This window comes from Rhinopithecus bieti, unplaced genomic scaffold (genome assembly GCF_001698545.2).
Source record: "Rhinopithecus bieti isolate Rb0 unplaced genomic scaffold, ASM169854v2 scaffold_23460, whole genome shotgun sequence".
NCBI lineage: Eukaryota > Metazoa > Chordata > Mammalia > Primates > Cercopithecidae > Rhinopithecus > Rhinopithecus bieti.
The window spans coordinates 2,137,446-2,156,571 of NW_016811040.1; the positions used below are offsets into that span (position 1 = coordinate 2,137,446).

Below are 19,126 nucleotides of genomic sequence, written 5' to 3' on the forward strand. Positions count from 1 at the left end.
TTGCAGTGAGCTGAGATCCGGCCACCGCACTCCAGCCTGGGCGACAGAGCCAGACTCCGTCTCAAAAAAAAAAAAAAAAAAAAAAGAAAAGAAAAGACTGCAAATTCTGGTTTGGCCATTAGGCACTGAGATTTGGGACAATGTAACTAAAATTCAGTTTCATCATCATATTTGAGAATAATAATCCTTACCTTGAATGATGCTAGGGAGGACACTTCACATTTACAAGAGGCCTACTTAAATATGGTAGGTTCTCAAAGGCACAATAATTGTCATCATCCCTGATTCTACTTTGGATATTGTATTTCTGCCCCTTTGAGCACACTATCCCACCTACTGGCTGTGACCTTGCCCCTTTTATGCCTATCTTAGTTCCGTTCTTGAAAATCTACCTCGTTTTATATCTCTGCACATGTGCACACGTGTCCGCACACGCGCAGTCCACACACAGGCACACACACAGAGTTGCAGATAACTATCAGAGTCCCTTTTACCCTCCCTTCTACATGTCAAAGGCTGCTTACTGTGAATACCTTCAGTTCTCTGCATGAAGCCTTTTTTTCCTGGCCATGAGAATATCCTTGATCCTCATGCAGCATAAGCTGGAAGTGTAAGAAAATTAAATAGCCCTAAACAAGAAGATGGGAAATTGGTGGATAAATCCTCAAGCTCTCTTGCCCTTTTAGGAGGATAACTCCCAAGTATACACTTCATGTCTCCCAAGATCCCCAGCAGGATCGAACTCCAGTTGCCCACAGTGGTAACTTCTCAATAACACACGTTTTATTGTCCCTATCACTTTGCTGTCTCACTTCCCCACTTACCTTTCACTGCTTTCTTGGATTATCCACATAAACCACTTAAACTCAAAACCTTGTCTCGATGTCTGTTTCTGGGGAAACCCAACCCAAGATAAAAATATAACATATATCATCTTTCATCAACTACACTGAACAGGCTCTGTCTCTCATTTCTGGATTCCTCAGTAACATCTAACAATGGGCTATGTATTAGTGCATTCTCACATTGCTGTAAAGAACTACCTGAGACTGAGTAATTCATAAAGAAGAGAGGTTTAATTGACTCACATTTCTGCATGGCTGGAGCGGCCTCAGGAAACTTACAATCATGGTGGAAGATGAAGGGGAAGCAGGGCACATCTTCCCATGGCCAAGCAGGAGAGAGAAAGAACAAAGGGAGAAGTGCCACACACTTTTAAACTATCAGATCTCATGAGAGCTCACTATCATGAGAACAGTAAGGGGGAAATCCACCCCCATAATCCAGTTATCTCCCACCAGGCCCCTTCTCTAATTTGGGTGGGGACACAAATCCAAACCACACCAGGCTGCAAACAGCTGACACCACTCCACACAGTGGCCACAAGAAAATTGGAGTTGTGATTTATGCAAGGTTTCTAGTGTTACCAGTTCTTTTTCCATTAAAGAATTGCTAAGGGAAGACTTGCCTGGCTCCAGGAACCAGGCACGTCAAGCAATAACAAGGTATATGACACCATGGCACTTAAAAAATAATAACAGGGCCAGGTGCGGTGGCTTGCGCCTGTAATCCCAGCACTTTGGGAGGTGAGGTGAGTGGATCACACGGTCAGGAGTTTAAGACCAGCCTGGCCAACATGGCAAAACCCTGTCTCTACTAAAAATACAAAAATTAGCCGGGCATGGTGGTGGGCACTTGTAGTCCCAGCTACTCGGGAGGCTGAGGCAGGAGAATCGCTTGAACCCAGGAGGCAGAGGTTGCAGTGAGCTGAGATCGTGCCACTGCACTCCAGCCTGGACAACACAATAGTACTCTGCCTAAAAATAATAATAATAATAAAAGCTATGATGTTGTTAAATGCTCAAGTATGAGAGTGCCAATGCAGCAGGTTCCAATGACCTGGTACTCACTGGCCTCAGTGACCTAAGCCCATTGCCATGAGCTCACCATTCCTTGTTCCTTAATAGCAGAGAAAAAATATGTAGTTCATTAATATCTTTCACTGACATAAGAAAAAAGTTTTCACCTATGTTTTCTTGTTGTTTTCCCAAGAGACCATACAACTGACTTTTCTTTTGTCATTGAGCAGCTGTTAGCAAAGGCTCTGCAAACCTTCTCCTCTTCATCAGCTCGCACACCATATGCCATCATCTGCTGGGGTTGCACATTTTCCTGGTTGATAGTCATTGTAAACTTTTTCATGTTCAGAACACATTCATCATAGACTCAATTTATTCAAAATTTGTGTTAACTCTGTAGTGCCATAGGGTGTAAGAACCTTCTCCAGTCACCTTGAATATTTAGGACTCATAGAGAATGTGAAACCCCAGAGTCTTACACCTTTTAATATTGGCCAGTAATACCTTTAATGTGGGACTGTGTTTGAATTTTCTGAAAACATAAAAGCAGTAAAGAGGTATACAGAGTGCAAACTGTGCAAAATTATTACAAAGGACTTTGTGTTGGTGATCTCTGTAATAATGTGTAGAATTCAAAGTAGCCAGTAAAACTTCGGTCCATGCGCAAGCCAACTGAGCAACTCCCCACATTTCCTTTCCAAAATTTTACTGCACGTGTCACCATAGATTCCAAAAGTACTTTAATGCCTTTTATACAATGGTGTCTTACTTTTACATCCCAGGAATCCTTCAGTGTTCTTTATCAAGGAGTTGCAGAACCAATCAAAATATTGCTAATTTTGCCCCTAGACAAATCCGAAATCAGACGAGAGTGTGTGTATCAGTTTCCCATTGCTTTAGATCTTGACAATTTTTTCGTGCCTTAGCACTGCTTACACCAACCCAGTTCTTGTTTTCATTCATTCTCTTAGCCCACAATCCATTCATCATTCTCTCGATGAGATTTTGTAATTAGGCCAAACAGATTCCCTAAGTTCTGAAAATGACCCATAACAGGACAACAGAGTGTGGGTTAGTCTATCACAATGGCTGGCCCTTTCTTTGATTAGCAAATACATACAAGCTAAGATACAAATGAGTAGGCGTCGTCTGCCTCCCATAAATTTCCAGTGCCTGGTGAATTCAATGGGTCTTCTCAGGTGCTGCCTTTAAACCATATCACAAATCTGTCTCTCGTATTTTCCCTCAAGCTGGCAGCAGAATAAATGTTAGGAACATATTGCCGTGTCCTTTAGTTCTCATCTGAACAAGGCAGTTCTTTTTATCCTAGAATCACAACTGATATCGCCCAGCTTTATGAAGAATTATTTCATTCTTGTATTTATTCACTTTGAATCTTGAGTAGTGAACTAGCTGAGCCTAGTGACATCTGTGTTTCTTTCCCATGTGCATTTCAGACTTATTTTCTTTTTTGCTTAATTTGCCTTATAGTCGCCTAAGGCTCTGTTAGAGTGACCTAGAAAATATCGGGGTGTCTAAGCAGAAATGTAACATATACTGAGTCCTCAAGTCCTCTCACCTGTTAAGTTTATAAGAACTAATTTTTGGTATCTCTACGCCGCTCTTTGTCCAGTGATGCCATATTGTTTGATTCTTGAAATGGGCCACAGTCAGAGTACTTACACCACAGAAATCAGCAAACACTGCATATCAGGGCTTCTCTCCTCCTTCCCTCCCAATTCCTGCTCCCTGCCCCAACCCCTGCTCTGCAGAGAGCACTTGCTCAATGTTTAGGAGCATACCACTGGGCAAAGGTCAGCGTGTATTTGGCATAAGAAGTTTAGGAAGTTAAGGCCTTACAGAAGTATTTGAAACATTTTCAGAGGAATTAGAGCTATTTCTTTAAATCAGTGGATTCCTACCCTTTGAACCCAAAGTGTCCCTTATACAGTAAATACTTTGTAACATATCCTATGCTTTTCTGAAATCAAATTCATAGATAATGTAATCACCTTTTTTAATCAGCATCACATCTTGATAATATATAGAAAAAATGAAAGAAAATTTATAATAGTTGATGTTTAACATGTAAATTCTTAGGCATAACTTCTCTGGAAGATAAGATGAAGAAGTCAGGCATTCACACCTTTTTGTAGAGCTGATATGAAAGCAGCAGCTACAAGGCAGTCTTACAGAGACCAGATTTTGGTGAATCAGTGATTTTATGAAATGATAAACAACTCTTGGTAAAATTCTACACAATACAAAACACACTTTTCCCTCAACTCCCAAGGTAATCCCATCTTGGGAGAGCCAGTGCATGTTAAAACCATACAAAAAATAGTGTGTGGGGGTATGTAAGAAGAAATTAGGTTCTAGGCTCAGGTTATTTATCTACACGAGTCACCTACATTCTAAAGTCATGTGGGATGTGGAGAGTTCCTCATTGCATAGAACAGCTGACATCTCTGGCCTCACCCACTAAATGCCAGTAGTGACCTCAAGAAGCAACCAAGAATATCTCCCAGACACTCAAATGGCCTGAGGAATATTACTGCTCTGGTTGAAAACTAGTAATGTAAGTCAAGGCCAAAGAACCTGCCCTTGATGGTTATGGCCTGAGCACCCCTTTGTCTTGGTAAGTTGGTGTAAACAAGGACAATTTCCTGGCGGGAAAGACAGTGACCCCTGGACATCCAGAGAGAAGGTCCCAAACTACCCAACTTCCAGCAAGTCAAAAGATGCAGGGACAACTTTGGAAGAGAAAACAGGGGACCCTGGAGAAAGAAGGGTAGTGCAGCAGGCCATGTAGGGACCGCAAGGCTAGGTAGGAAGAGGGCAGAAGCAGCTGATGTTGGGGAAATGGAAAACTGCAAGTAGAATCACCCATTCTGATGTTAAACGTTCTCTTTCTTCCAGGAATTGTAGGTAGCATGAAGGGCAGTCATGAGGTATTACAGAACTGGAGACTCCCTGGAAATGACTGCAAATTATCTAATGGCTCTTGGCTTCTAATAAAACTTGTGGTCAAAGTGCTTCATTTTGGGGATTTGACAGCAGGCATTGAACTAGAGGACAATAGATACTTTATTTTTCTTTTGTCCTCCTTTATTCTCATCCTTATCCTGCACTTAATCACTCAGATCTTTATTTAAAAGATAAAAATTACATCTTAATATATTGAGGCTTTGGGGTTATTTTTGTTTTGTTTTGTTTTGTTTTTTATTGAATGTTCCTGTTAACCAAGGGGCCTAGTTACATAGATAGTGGCATGCAGTTTCATCCAAATTTACGTTTAACATCTTTAGAGTTAAATGTAAAGCTACTTCTATGGTGACTCACAGCTTCTCTTTTCCCAGCCCCCAGTATCTGACCTGCTCATGTTGAGAGCTCCTTCCATTCTCAAGACTGTTGACCAGAGTACTTGTTTTCAAACGTTCTCAGTTACAGGACCAATTGAGAGTTTGTTTATTTGTTTGTTTGTTTGTTTGTTTTAAATCTGAGTCATCTGTCCACTCTATTTTTAACTAAAGACTTTTATTGAAATAAAACGTTCATGGAAAGCAGTACATAAATCATAAGTATACAGCTTATTTTTTACAACTGAACACAAACATTTAACCAGCACTCAGATCAAGAAAAAACATGACCAAGGGCCAGGTGCAGTGGTTCACACCTGTAATCCCAGCACTTTGGGAGGCCGAGGCGGGCAGATCACCTGAGGTCGGGAGTTCAAGACCAGCCTGACCAACATGGAGCAACCCCATCTCTACTAAAAATACAAAATTAGCTGGGCATGGTAGCGCATGCCTGTAATCCCAGCTACTCAGGAGGCTGAGGCAGGAGAATCGCTTGAACCCGGGAGGCGGAGGTTGTGTTGAACCGAGATTGTGCCATTGCACTCCAGCATGGGCAGTAAGAGTGAAAGAGTGAAATTCTGTCTTGGCGGGGTGGGGGGTGGGGGGAGAAGAAGAAAGAAAAAATGTGACCAGAACACCAAAAGCTCCTTTGTGCCTTTCTTAAATCCTGACTAAAACATAACCAATATCCTCACTTCTAACAACGTAGATTAAAACGTAACCAATATCCTCACTTCTAATGAGATTAGCTAAAACATTAATGTTTTTTGAACTTCTTATGAATAGAATCGGAGTTTTACTTTTTGTGTATTTTTGTCTTTTTTCATGCAACATTATGTTTGTGGCATTCATTCACTCTATTGCGCATCGTTGAAGTTCGTTCTCATTGCTGGATAGTCTTCTATTGTGTGAATATATCACATGTTTTATCCATTCTCTTGATAAATATTTGCGTAGTTTTCTCTTTGGGGCTATTATGATTAGTACAGTTATGATTATGTTTTGTGTATATGCCTTTTACATGAACATATGTATGCATTTTTATTGGGTATATACATAGAAATGGAATTATCAGCTATGAGAGTTTGAAGCTATATTAGGTTTCGGTAGATACTGATAAATGGCTTTCCAAGCTAGTTGGGCAAATTTCCATTCCCACTGGCAGTGTATGAAAATTTAGATTTCTCCACATCTTCACCAACCCTTGGTATCTTGTTTTTGTTTGTTTGTTTAATTTTAGCCATTTTGGTAGATGTGTAGTGCTACTGTATGTGGTCTTACATTCTATTCCCTGATAACCAATGAAGTTGATCACCTTTGCAACCAAGGCTGGTCGGCATTGAGCTGCAACACACTGGCATGGTCTGCATTTATTCTCAAGGATTATTGTCTGTAGCATACTGGTTGTTAAATATTTTACTCAATACTATTTTCCAGGACAATCTTATTGAGTTGTACTTGACATTTAATAAACTGCACATTCTTAAACTGTAAAATGTGTAAGTTTTGATGTGCACATACACCTGTGAAACCATTACCATAATCAAGATATAAACATATCCACCACCACCACCACCCAGAAGTTTGTCCATGTGCTTTTGTAATCTTGCCCTCCTGTCCCTTCCTTTTCCCCTAAGCCCTGTCTCTAGGCAACCACTGATTTCCTTTCTGCCACATGTATTAGATTGCATTTCCTAGAATTTCTTTACATAAATCAAATTATACATTAGCTACTATTGTATCCATCTTCTTTCACTCAGCATGATTATTATGAGATTCATTTACGCTGTAGCATGTATCAATAGTTCATTCCTTTTTATTGCCAAGAAGCTTTCCATTGTATGGATATACCACAATTTGTTTTACCAATTCATCTATTGATAGACAGTTGGGTTGCTTCCAGTTTGGGGCTATTACTACAAATAAAGCTACTATGAACATTCCTGTTATTGAATAGAAATATGCCTTAATGTCTCCTGAGTAAATACCTAGGCATGGAAATGCAGGATCACTTGGTAAGTATATGTTCAACATTTTAAGAAATTTTCAAACTGGTTTATGATTTTATATTTCTTGCAACAGTATATGAGAGTTCTAGTTTCTCCACATTCACAGCAATACTTGGTATGGCAGGCTTTTTAATTTTAGCAATTCCAATAGGTATGTAGTGGTGTCTCATTGTGGTTTTAGTTGGCATTTACCTAATTAGCATTAACCTAATCACTAATGATGTTCAGCATTGTTTCATAGGTTTATTTGCCATATATATAATGTTTTCAGTGACCTTTCTGTTCAAATTGTTTACCCAATAAGAGTTGGAAGAAGGGTGCTTGCTTTGTTCTTTTTGAATTTTGAAATTTTTAAAATTCTAGTTACAAATCCATTATCTGATATATGCTTTGCACAATTTTTTGAGACGGAGTTTTGCTCTTGTTGCCCAGGCTGCAGTACAATGGTGCGATCTCGGCTCACTGCAACCTCCACCTCCCGGGTTCAAGCAATTCTCCTGCCTCAGCTTTCCGAGTAGCTGGGATTACAGGCACCTGCTACTATGTCCAGCTAATTTTTGTATTTTTAGTAGAGACAGGGCTTCACCATGTTGGCCAGGCTGGTCTCGAACTCCCGATCTCAGGTGATCCACCTGCCTCAGCCTCCCAAAGTGCTGGGATTACACTTTGCACAATTTTTATCCTGCTGTGTGATTTGTCTTCTTATTATTTTAGCAGAGTCTTCCAAAGAATAGAAATTGTAAATTATAATGAAGTTCAAATTATTTTGGTTTTTTTTAATGTGTCATACTTTGGTGCCATATCTAAGAAACCATTGCCCAACGCAAGGTCACAAAATTTACTCCTATGTTCTGCTTTACATTTAGGTCCAGGATCCATTTTGAGTGAATTTTTGCATATGCTGTGGGTTATGGATCTTTTATTTTTGTTGTTTGTTTTATTTGTATGCAATATATACCTCATTATTCCAGCACCAGTTTTGGAAAATACTATCTTTTCCTGGTATAAATCCTTTATTTTGTTGTTTTATTTGTATGCAATATATACCCCATTGTTCCAGCACTATTTTAGGAAAATACTACCTTTTCCTGCTCTTTATGTAGGTTGGACTTCTCCATTTATGAGTTTAAAACACAAAGTCTGTGCCATCAGATTGCATTGTTTTAATGATGTCTTCTAATAATTAGTCCTAATTTTGTTCTACTTACAATGAGGCCATTCTAATTGCCTTACAACAGTAGATCATAGTCTCTTCCAACTTTAAATTTCTACCAACTTGTACATGGCTCTGCTAGTCAGTGTCTTCCAGGAGGTGCTATTCATTCGTTCAACAAATACTTATTGAGGGATTGGTATGTGTTGTATACTGTTCTGATTACTGGGATCATAGCAGTGAACTGGACTGAGTTGCTACCATTGAAGAGACTACTTTTTTTGTGATAGACATACAGTAAAGAATAAATACATGCCAGGTAGGGTTATAAATAAAAAATGCTGGGGCAAGGAACACACAGTGATGGACATGACCTAGAGTCCTATTTTAATTAGGGTCATCATTGTCGTAATTATGGCGACATATTCAAAAAGAACTGAAGAAAAAGATGCAACAAGGTATGTCAATATCTAAGCAAAGGCTGGGTGTAGTAGGTCACATCCGTAATCCCAGCACTCTGGGAGGCAGATCATTTGAGCCCAGTAATTCAAGACCAGTCTGGGCAATGTAGTGATACCTCATCTCTACTAAAAATAAAAATAAAAGCAATTAGCCAGGCGTAGTGGCACATGCCTGAAGTCCCAACTACTGACGGGGTTGAGGCAGGAGGATTGTTTGAGCCTGTGAGGTTGAGGCTGTAGAGAGCCAAGATTGTGCCACTGCACTCCAGCCTGGATAACAAAGTGAGACTTTGTCTCATAAGTAAGTAAATAAATAACTGCAGAGGATTCTTGAAGTGTTTGAATTGAGACTTTTAGACCTTGAAGAAACCTTTGATATTATCCTGTTCCAGGACTGCTGCTAGAGTTCATCTTCAAAGCCAATTCAATGGATTGGTACCGAATGCTTACAGTCAGCAAATTTTTTTCTCTGAAGGTACAGATTGTAAATATTTTCAGTTTTGTGGGCCATACAGTTTCCATTGCAGTCACTTAACTCTGTTGTTGTGCAAAAGCAGCATAGACAATATATACAAATTAACGTGCAATTGCTCTGCTCCAATAAAACTTTATTTTACAACAAGTGGTAGGCTGGATTTGGCCTTTGGAGTCTGCCAACCCCTGGACTTGAGTATGGTGTTGGGCAACCTTATACAGATCTTTCAGAGGGACACATCAGTCGTTCCGAGTGGACTTGGGCTTGGCTGGCCTGCACTCGGAGCTGCCGGCTGGCAACGCAGGCCCCGTGCAGTGAGGGGCTTAGCACCCGGGCCAGCAGCTGCGGAGGGTGGGCCAGGTTCCCCAGCAGTCCCGGCTTGCTGGTGCTGCACTCTCCGGGCCTCAGCTGCCTCCCGACGAGGCAAGGCTCGGGACCTGCAGCCCGCCATGCCCAAGCCTCCCCTACTCCATGGGCTCCTGTGCAGCCCTAGCCTCTCCGATGGACACCACCCCCTGCTCCGCAGTGCCCAGTCCCATTGACCGCCCAAGGCTGAGGGGTGCAGGCAAGCAGAGCAGGACTGATGGGCAGCCCCCTCCCCCACCCGCCCCACGGCCCTGGCCTGTCTCAGCATCCACTAGGTGAAACCAGCTGGGCTCCTGAGTCAGGTGGGGACTTCGAGAAATTTTATGTCTAGCTGGAGGATTGTAAAGGCACCAATCAGCATCCTGTGTCTAGCTCAAGGTTTGTAAATACACCAGTGCTCTGTGTCTAGCTAATCTAGTGGGAACTTGGACAACTTTTATGTCTAGCTAAAGGATTGTGAATGCACCAATCAGCACTCTGTGTCTAGCTCAAGGTTTGTAAATACACCAATCAGCACCCTGTCAAAACGGACCAATCAGTTCTCTGTAAAATGGACCAATCAGCAGGATGTGGGTGGGGTCAGATAAGGGAATAAAAGCAGGCTGCCAGCGCCAACAGTGGCAACCCTGTTCAGGTCCACTTCTGTGGTGTGGAAGCTCTGTTCTTTTGCTCTTTGTAATAAATCTTGGTGCTGCTTACTCTTTGAGTCCCCACTGGCTTTATGAGCTATAACGCCGCTAAAGTCTGCAGCTTCTCTCCTGAGGCTAGTGAGACCACGAACCCACCAGGAGGAATGGGTGACTCCAGATTCAGCACCTTAAAAGCTGTAACACCACGAAGGTCTGCAGCTTCACTCCTGAAGCTAGTGAGACCACGAACCCACCGAAGGAAGAAACTCCGAACACGTCTGAACATCAGAAGAAACAAACTCTGGACATACCATCTTTAAGAACTGTAACACTCATTGCGAGGGTCCACGGCTTCATTCTTGAAGTCAGTGAGACCAAGAACCTACCAATTCCAGACATAATACCGAGTTCTCTAAAGGTTCTCTGGTGCCTTGGTGTTCACCAAGTGGAATGTCCCATCAGCTCAGAGAGTCTGACAGTGTAGTGTGTGGAATAAAAACCCGAGGACCTTGATTTAAATACAACTGAATACAACCCCCACCCCAGAAATTTGTGAGGTAGCTCTGGGTTTGAAGCCCTGAATTCACCACGCCTTGGGAATCATTGCAGCAGATCTTACGTTTTATCATTGCATTTTGCTTAAGCGGAGAGGGAAAGTGTTAGGTATTTCTGTCTATTCTTTCCGTTTCTTTACCTCCCATGCTTATGTGTTACCTTACATTTTGAAACTGTTGCCTTCTGAATTATCTTTGCTTATCTTTTTTTAAGCAACTGTAACTTAATCAAGTAAACAATAACAAAATGCAAAAATCTAATATTGGAAGCCACCACGATGTCCTCTCCAAGAGAACCTATCGAAGCTCTTGGTTGAGTAGACGTTGAGAAGGTGGGTTTATACCCTGATGTTTGAAAGAAGAGAGAAAAACTATTTTTTTCCACCAAAAAATACTTACATTGTATTCACATTACGTGTGTGTGTGTGTGTGTGTGTGTGTGTGTGTGTGTGTAATGTGCTTATATGCGTTTCTTTGTTTCTCCGACAGAAATTTCACAGGGATTTCTATCTGGCTTTATGTTACCCTGATCATTCCCACTCAATCACATTGAGCTTTTTATTTGCCTTTTTCTCTGTCAGACAGTAGGATGAATTTAAACTCCATTCCCTCTCCAACTGCCTCTCTGATGTGTTTGTACTTTTTACATTCCCTTTCCCTGTAGAATCTGAAGGAAATTCCTTTGGGCTTTTAGCTTTCCCTCAGAGTCAGAAACTTTTGTGTTGCTAATAGAACTTGGCTTCATTAGCATTTCAAATCCTGGGATGCTCTTAGAGATCAGAGTTAGATCTAAGGGGCTCTCCAGCCACAACCTGATTTATCAAACCTGTTCAACTGAAATCTCTAGTGACCAGTGCCTTTGACCTTATTTCTGCCAGCACATCTCATCAGAAAATTCTTCTCAAGGATTCTGGAGAAAGATACATGCATGATCTGAGAAGTTTTACTTTTGTCCCTCTCACTACTTTATATATTGTCTGCAAAAACCCATACTCTGCTATATCACCTTTGAGGGTTAGGTCATAGGTAGATGGATCAGAGAGTGAATCAGTGGGTGGATAGGTAGATGGGTATATGAACAAGTGGATGTATGGATAACTAGAAGGGTGGATGGATTGGTAGATGGATCAGTAAATGGAAGGACGGTTGGATATCAGGTAGACGAATGGGTGGGTGGATGGATGGATGGATGGAAAGATAACATGATAAGGCAAGATAGATTAATAATGCAAGTCTTCCATCTTATGCAATGCCTTTGCCATTTAATTAACTATAATCAGCCCTAAGGTGCTGAGGCTCAACACGACTTATGCAAAAAAACCAAAACAAACAGCGTCATAAGATGTATTTCCTGTCTTCCACAGGGACAGCAGGGCAGGGCTTGCCAATTATTTCATGGCCATTCTGACTCAGTGTGTGCTTTGTGAAATGAAAGAAACCGTCTTCCTTTATAATATATAAATATAAAAATGCTTCAGTGTGGTAGTACTTAATCAGGTATATGCAGCAAATTCTCTTAGAGAACTTGCCCTAATTACATATTTGCAGCCAGTACCCACTCCACCTGCAGCCTGAAATGTGCATTCTGGTTGACAGAAGATTCTCGGTATCTGGTAGAGATAGTATTTGAGTAGTATTGAGCAATGTGTGCCTGACTTCATTTTCTCCTTGCAGACACTGAATTAAGATTTTCTTTTCTTTTCTTTTGAGACAGAGTCTTGCTCTGTTGCCCAGGCTGGAGCGCAGTGTCTCAATCTCAGCTCACTGCAACTTCCACCTCCCAGGTTCAAGCGATCCTCCCGCCTCAGCCTCCTGCATAGCTGGGATTACAGGCGCTGGGATTACAGGCGCGTGCCACCATGGCCAGCTAATTGTTTTTTGTATTTTTAGTAGAGACTGGGTTTCACTGTGCTAGCCAGAATGGTCTCAATCTCCTGACCTCATGATCCACCCGCGTTGGCCTCCCAGAGTGCTGGGATTACAGGCATGAGCCACTGTGCCCAGCCTTGCACTGACATTTTCTAAATAATTACTATAGTTCAGGCACTGTTCTAAGTGCTTTTTACTTGTATTACCTCATTTAATTTTTACCACTACCCTTTGACGTAGGTACCATTAATATCTACATTTTGCAGGCAAGAGAATATAGATTTTAAGTAACTTGGCCTAATCAGACAGCTAGTAAGAAGCAAAGCTGGGGTTTAAACACAGGCAGTGTCTAAACTGTGTGGCCCCACCTACCATGTTACACTGCCTCTCTAATCATTAAGCTGACCTTTGAGAGCACTGTGCTGCAATAGAACTTTCTGCAATGATGGAATCATTCTGTGTCTGCACTGTCCTATTAACGTGAGAGCCACCAGTCATATGAGGCTTTTGCACACTTGAAATATGGTTAATGTGACTGAGAATTCGTTTTTAATTGTTTAATTTTAATTAGTTTAAACAGCAGAGCTTAAGAGCCGACTAACAGTTTCTGTTCATACATATGATCTTAAAAAAGGAAGTGCTGAACTAGGAATTAAGGCAGGCATCTCAGTTATAGACATTATCCTTTATTAGTCATATTAACACGAAATAATTGCAAAGCACTCTTAGAATCCTTTGTGCTTCTTTCCATCCTTGAAAAGAGTCTAGGTGTTCCTCTAAGCCCTTTGTCAACTAAGTGGCACATCTAATCTTAGCTTATTGGAAGATGTACTGAGATGAGACAAAATTCATGTGGAATAGTACAGGGAAGTCAAAAGCAAGCTGTAGCATGGTAGTGCCATTGGCATTTATTCTCAGGGGTCACCATTACATTTTCCATCTCTCAAATATTGCCATCATATATGGGACTGAGGTGGGGTGTTGATGAAAATAATAGACTTTAAAGAAGGGTTGAATGGTGGAAGAACAGGGGTATCTGCACATGTTTTGAAGGCAGAGATACTATCCAAAACTCCTTCTTACAGAAAGAAATGAAGACAATAAGGTAGAAAAATGAGAAATTACCAGCAAAGAGAGAAGGAAAGATGATTCTGGATAAAGTAATATAACGCATTCTAGATGAATAATATAAGAAAAGAGCCATATTATTCTTCATGAGATACACAAGTTGAAACTGAATTAAGCTTTTAAAAGGGAAAGAAAATTAAAGTGTTAACAAAACCCAAATGTATATAGCTAGGTTTTATAAGGATAGAGACGAGGCAATGTAGAATTCCGTGAAATTGTTAAATGTTGGTTTAGAACAGAGGTGGACAAACTGCAGCCCATGAGCAAAACCTAGTCCACTATCAGTTTTTGTAAATTAAGTTTTATTAAGTACATCCATGCCCATTAATTTATTATACAGTCTATGGCTTCTTTTACTACGATGGCATAGTTGAGCCACTGCAACAGAGACTGTATAGTCTTAAGGCCTAAAATATTTCCAAGGACCCCATACAGAAAATGTTTACTGACCCCTCTTTTAGAACAAAAAGGAAACGTATATTCACATAACTGTTTTGGAGTACAATTTTGTGTGTCCATCAAATTTTAAGATGCTCATAATCCTTGTTCTGGGAATACTGCTACTAGAATTTTATCCAGCAGGTGTATTGGTGCACAGGCCCACGGGGCTTCTTTGCACCAACCTAATAGTACTAAAAAGTTAGAAACAACCTAAATGTCTAACAGCTGGCCATTGGTTAAATGAAATACAATGGATTGATGTAAAGAGATTCTAATTTATTTTTTTAAATGAGCTAGTTCTATATGTACTATTTGTTTTGAAAGGATGTTCAAGAAATATTGCTAAGTTTTAAAATGTTGCAGAGCAATATGTATCATAAGACCATACTGGTGTAATAGTAACAAACAGCACCCAGCCCCATAAAAACATACAGATATATGCCCAGTACCAATTAAGATACCTGGAACATCATAGGTATTCAATATTTAATGAATAAATATAGAGAACTTTTACTTTTCACTTTATATCTTTTGGACTAGACTTTGAATTTTTATGAGCATGTATTACATAAATCTAGATTTATAGGGAGTGATGGAAAATGTGAAAATAAAATTTTAAAAAAGGAAAAAAAGTAAAGATCTGGATTTAAAAAGGGAAATGTAAACAAGATGAAACAGCCAAAGATAGGTCTCCCCAAAACTAATGTTGAGACCACCAGCGGTGACAGTCAGCTAAGAGATGGTTCGCAGCTCACTGCTCAGTACTGAGGCATTCAGCAGGGTTTGTATTTAACTTTCAAGCTGGAACCAACGGAAACTGTTGGGCTTGAAGAGGTGTCTTTATGAGTCATCAACAGCAGAAAGCACAGAAGCGCTAAAGAAAATAATTCAGAAATGTGGAAAGAGAAAAGTATGCCCTTGTCTTGGGAGAACAATATTTGTATGTAACCAAGTGGGAAGACTGTGGAGGAAAGTCTGAAAAAGCAGAGAGCTGAAGAGAAAGGAGCCAAATGAAGGACACGGTGGCCAACACTCAAAGTAGAAAGACATTTTTGAAGAAGATGTGTTTCTAGGGTTTCTGAAAAGTCTCTATACTCATGCCCAGAGCCACCGTGCAAGTTCATCTGCAAAGTGCATTGGTGTCTTTTGGTATAAGATCCACAAATATCAGCAGTCCTGTTATGTGAGCAGGTGTTCATACTGAAGGGCCAGAAGCAAAGTTTCCATGTGTTATTACTGTTAGAACTTCCCCCACTCCCCTCCAACACAAAAGCAGCTCTGCCTGCTAGTATGGAAGCCCTGGGAACAGCCTCATACTTGCCTCGTGCTGGCAACATCTCTGCCTTGGCTTTCCTGCTGGAACACACATGTCACTCAGTACTAGCCATTTATTCTTCTGGCAGAACTGTGGCAAGAGGGGATTAACAGGGAGAAAATTTAAAAAACAAACAAAAAGCCAAAACAACACGAAAGAGGTGGGCATGTCTTTAAAACAATCAGTGTCCACCTCCCCCAGCCCTGTGCTTGTGTCTGCCTGCCCTTTGCATGCTTGCGCCTGTGGTGGGGGGGGATATGTCTGCGCCTCTGAAAATCTTCTTATTTAGACATCACAAGGTATTAGCCCAATTTTGAACACGGCCGGCTGCAATACTGGTGCACAGACACAACTGCTCTTTCTTCAGAAAACTCTCCAGTTCAAACATGTTTGCAGAGCGTGATTCATGGTGTTTCTTTCTGGATTGTCCAGTGGGTAATTGCTGTACGAAAACCAGAGAAACAGATGTAGACCCTGAACCCTGGCTATAAATTTTTGTTTTATGATTATGGGTTTCAAATGTGCTGTGTCACACTGACAAATATACAGTTACTCTGAAACAAAATGGATTTTGCTCTCAAACTTTCCCTTTTGTTTTTTACTTTTTGTTTGCTTGTTGGTTGGAAATACATTTATTAGATCATTGATCAAACACAAAGAAAATAGAGATGACACATCAGAATGTTCTTTTATGCCATAACAAGAAGATATTTGGGAAAGTTTCTTCCAACCCTGTGGCTGATGTTTAAAATGGGTGTCAGTAGTTTACATTTCATTATGGACAAATCGGTCTATTTTTCACTTTCTACCCTACTCATTAATCTTTATAGTACATGGATGTGTATTTAAAGAATTGTGGCTTATTTATGTATCTTTCCTTCATTTTACTTAAAATGAAGAATTAGGAGGCAGAATCAAGTTTTCAAGAAGTATAAGCATTTACTGATGAAGAAATAATTAGCATGTGGCTAAATCATGGGTCTGTTTTATAAATTAATGCTTGGATTAAGTAATAGCTCCAATTATTGCTATCAGCATAATTAATTCATGATGAGGAATGATTAATTGACTAGTGAATACTGTCACATTACAAGAAACCCATACTATTCCATTCACTGGGATTTAAATACTGATTATTCATTTCAAGACCCAAGTTCATTTCTCAGTTGAGAACTTCAAGGTAATTATACATTTTACATTTTCTTACACAAAGAAAGAAAACATCGAGTTGCCCAACCTTTACCACACACACGGAGAGACACACTAATGTTGTTATTTTTGTGCAATGATACAGTATAGAGGTAAGAAATTTGGAAGCAGTGCTCTCCCTCGATGAGGCTGAATCCGTAGCTTAAGAAATCAGAATGAACAGAATTTTGAGGACACCCCTCCCCATCTTCACTTCCCTAGGACCAGTGCATCTCTACTCTTTGAAAAGATGTTAAGCAAGAAAGTGCAGCAGCCTCCCCTGGATAACAGATCCTTGTATACACACACCTGTCAGTGATGCCATGTTTCCCATCTCTAACTTAAGTTTCTCCTGCTGTACTTTCAATATAGCTGCTTCCTCTACTCTTGTCTAACTACTTTCATCCCCCTCCCTTATCCAGTCTAAATGAGCTCAGTTTCCAAGGAACTCTAAGGACCTTAAATAAGCATTTGGAGTCATAAGCCTCGTGGACCAAGTAGAAATTGGCACATAATGTAGTGCTTTGTGTATCTTTACAACTACCTTAATGACAGTGTGTTAAAATGTTTTGTAAATTCCTCTGTGTTTCCTTGCTTAAAATGTGTGTTTTCTTTGTAGTTAAAGGGTTTCTTATAATAAGTCTCTGTTACAAAATGGTGGTCATATAAAAGAGAGAAGAGAGGTGAAAAAAATAACAAACACAGATTCAGCAAAAATCTCACCCCTTTATTGCCCTGAACTTTTCAATAGCAAGAACTGAGCTTGCTGGGCTGAAAATTGTTTTAATGTACCTTCATAAAAGGATCTTTGACTTGGTAAGTGTGTGCGATGCATACTTTTCATGTTACACCACAAGTGCCACTTAGCAACTCCGCTAGACAGGGCAGTGTTTCAGCATGGGGTGGGGTGCCCCCTGACAGGCTTTTAAAAGGCCTGGATGCCAATGCACATTCCAACACTATCCACAAAAAGGAGACTGGAGCAGTGCTCTTGCCTGCGTTGGGCAAGGAGACTCTCCCTCCCTGCCTACCCTCTTGCCTGCCCTGTTTTGTGGGAGAATTATAAGTAAATACTAGAGAGGCAGTGGAGAAGACAGGGTGTTTTAATTCCTCCCCAGAGTTTCCTTTCTTTGATGTATGTTGCATCCTTTAAGCAAGTTGTGCAAAATGGCTGCAGGGTAGATTGGCTCTCCCTTTTAAAGCTCTCCATCCGGCTGGGTTTATTTGTAAATATTGCATCTATCCTTCTCAGTGTTTTAAGACTGGCTGGAAAGACTCTTCTTCCTGTAGGTTGGGTCCGTGTGAGAGATCTAAAAAATCATTTTCCCTTAAAATTACTGTATTTTAATAAAAGGATTGGGCAGGGGCTGGGACGAGAGAAAACTGGTCCTTCAAAATATAAAACTGTCCTACTTAAATGAGCTTACAAAATATGTGTTTAATTATGTGGTGGGATGTGTGTAGGTGTGTGATGAGAGAGGCAACCAACCAACATGGCGTTTTGGGGTGCAAGGATATGGGAACAGGCAAGTAATTTTCACGTTGGACTTTGATCCTGGGGAGCTGGGTTCTAGTCACAGCTCTGAACTGTGTGACCTTGGGTGGGTCCCATCTCCCCAGGCTGTTGTTTCCCCAGTTGAACAATATGAGGATGAGTCACAGCTAACATTTGTTCCATGATATTTACCCAGCACCATACAAGTGTTATTTCTGTCCTCCCAGTTACCACCAAGGTGGGTAGTATTATATGCCCATTTTATAGAGGAGGAAACTGAAGCCCGAAGAAGTTAAATACTTGTCCCAGAACACACAGCTGGTAAGTGGCAGACCTGGAATTGGAATCTAGCTCAGTTTGATTCCCCAGTCCATGCTCTTGACCACTATATTGTTTTTTCAAGTCCAGATCTAAAATCTCATTTTCTGTGTGACTTGTGTGTTTGGAGCGGGGTAACTAATTCTTGACTACTCCATATGCCGCATAGAACCTGGAGAGGACTTTTCAAAGTAAATGAATCCCGAAAGCTGGATTGCAGAGCAAACGAATGCGGTCACTTCAGCCAGGGGCTTGCAAGAGGGAGAAAGAGAAAAAGACTGTGGAATGGAAAGTTTCCCAACTCAAGCCTTTCCCAAGGGATAGCCATTCTCTGTTCTACAGTTTAGGGCTTGCATGTGCTTTTTTCTGGAGTGGAAAAATACATAAGTTATAAGGAATTTAACAGACAGAAAGGCGCACAGAGGAATTTAAAGGGTAGGCTGGGGGGCGAGGCGGTGGGCGGGAGGCGAACGGGGCCGGAGTGGGGGGGAGAGACTGATTTTTACG

General features: G+C 40.8%; 1 protein-coding gene across 2 annotated transcripts in view; it reads left to right on the plus strand.

Annotated features, from left to right (window-relative positions):
- The window catches only part of RARB (retinoic acid receptor beta), a 550,096-nt gene that overhangs the window by 358,183 nt on the left and 172,787 nt on the right, over positions 1–19,126 (plus strand). The window contains exon 1 of one of the 2 annotated variants that reach the window (XM_017893407.1): positions 18,541–18,622. The exons of the other annotated variant lie outside the window; for it this stretch is intronic. The gene's annotated coding sequence lies outside the window, so the exon portion shown is untranslated. Of the gene's footprint in view, positions 1–18,540; positions 18,623–19,126 lie in introns of those variants that run through there. 2 annotated transcript variants of the gene reach the window in all.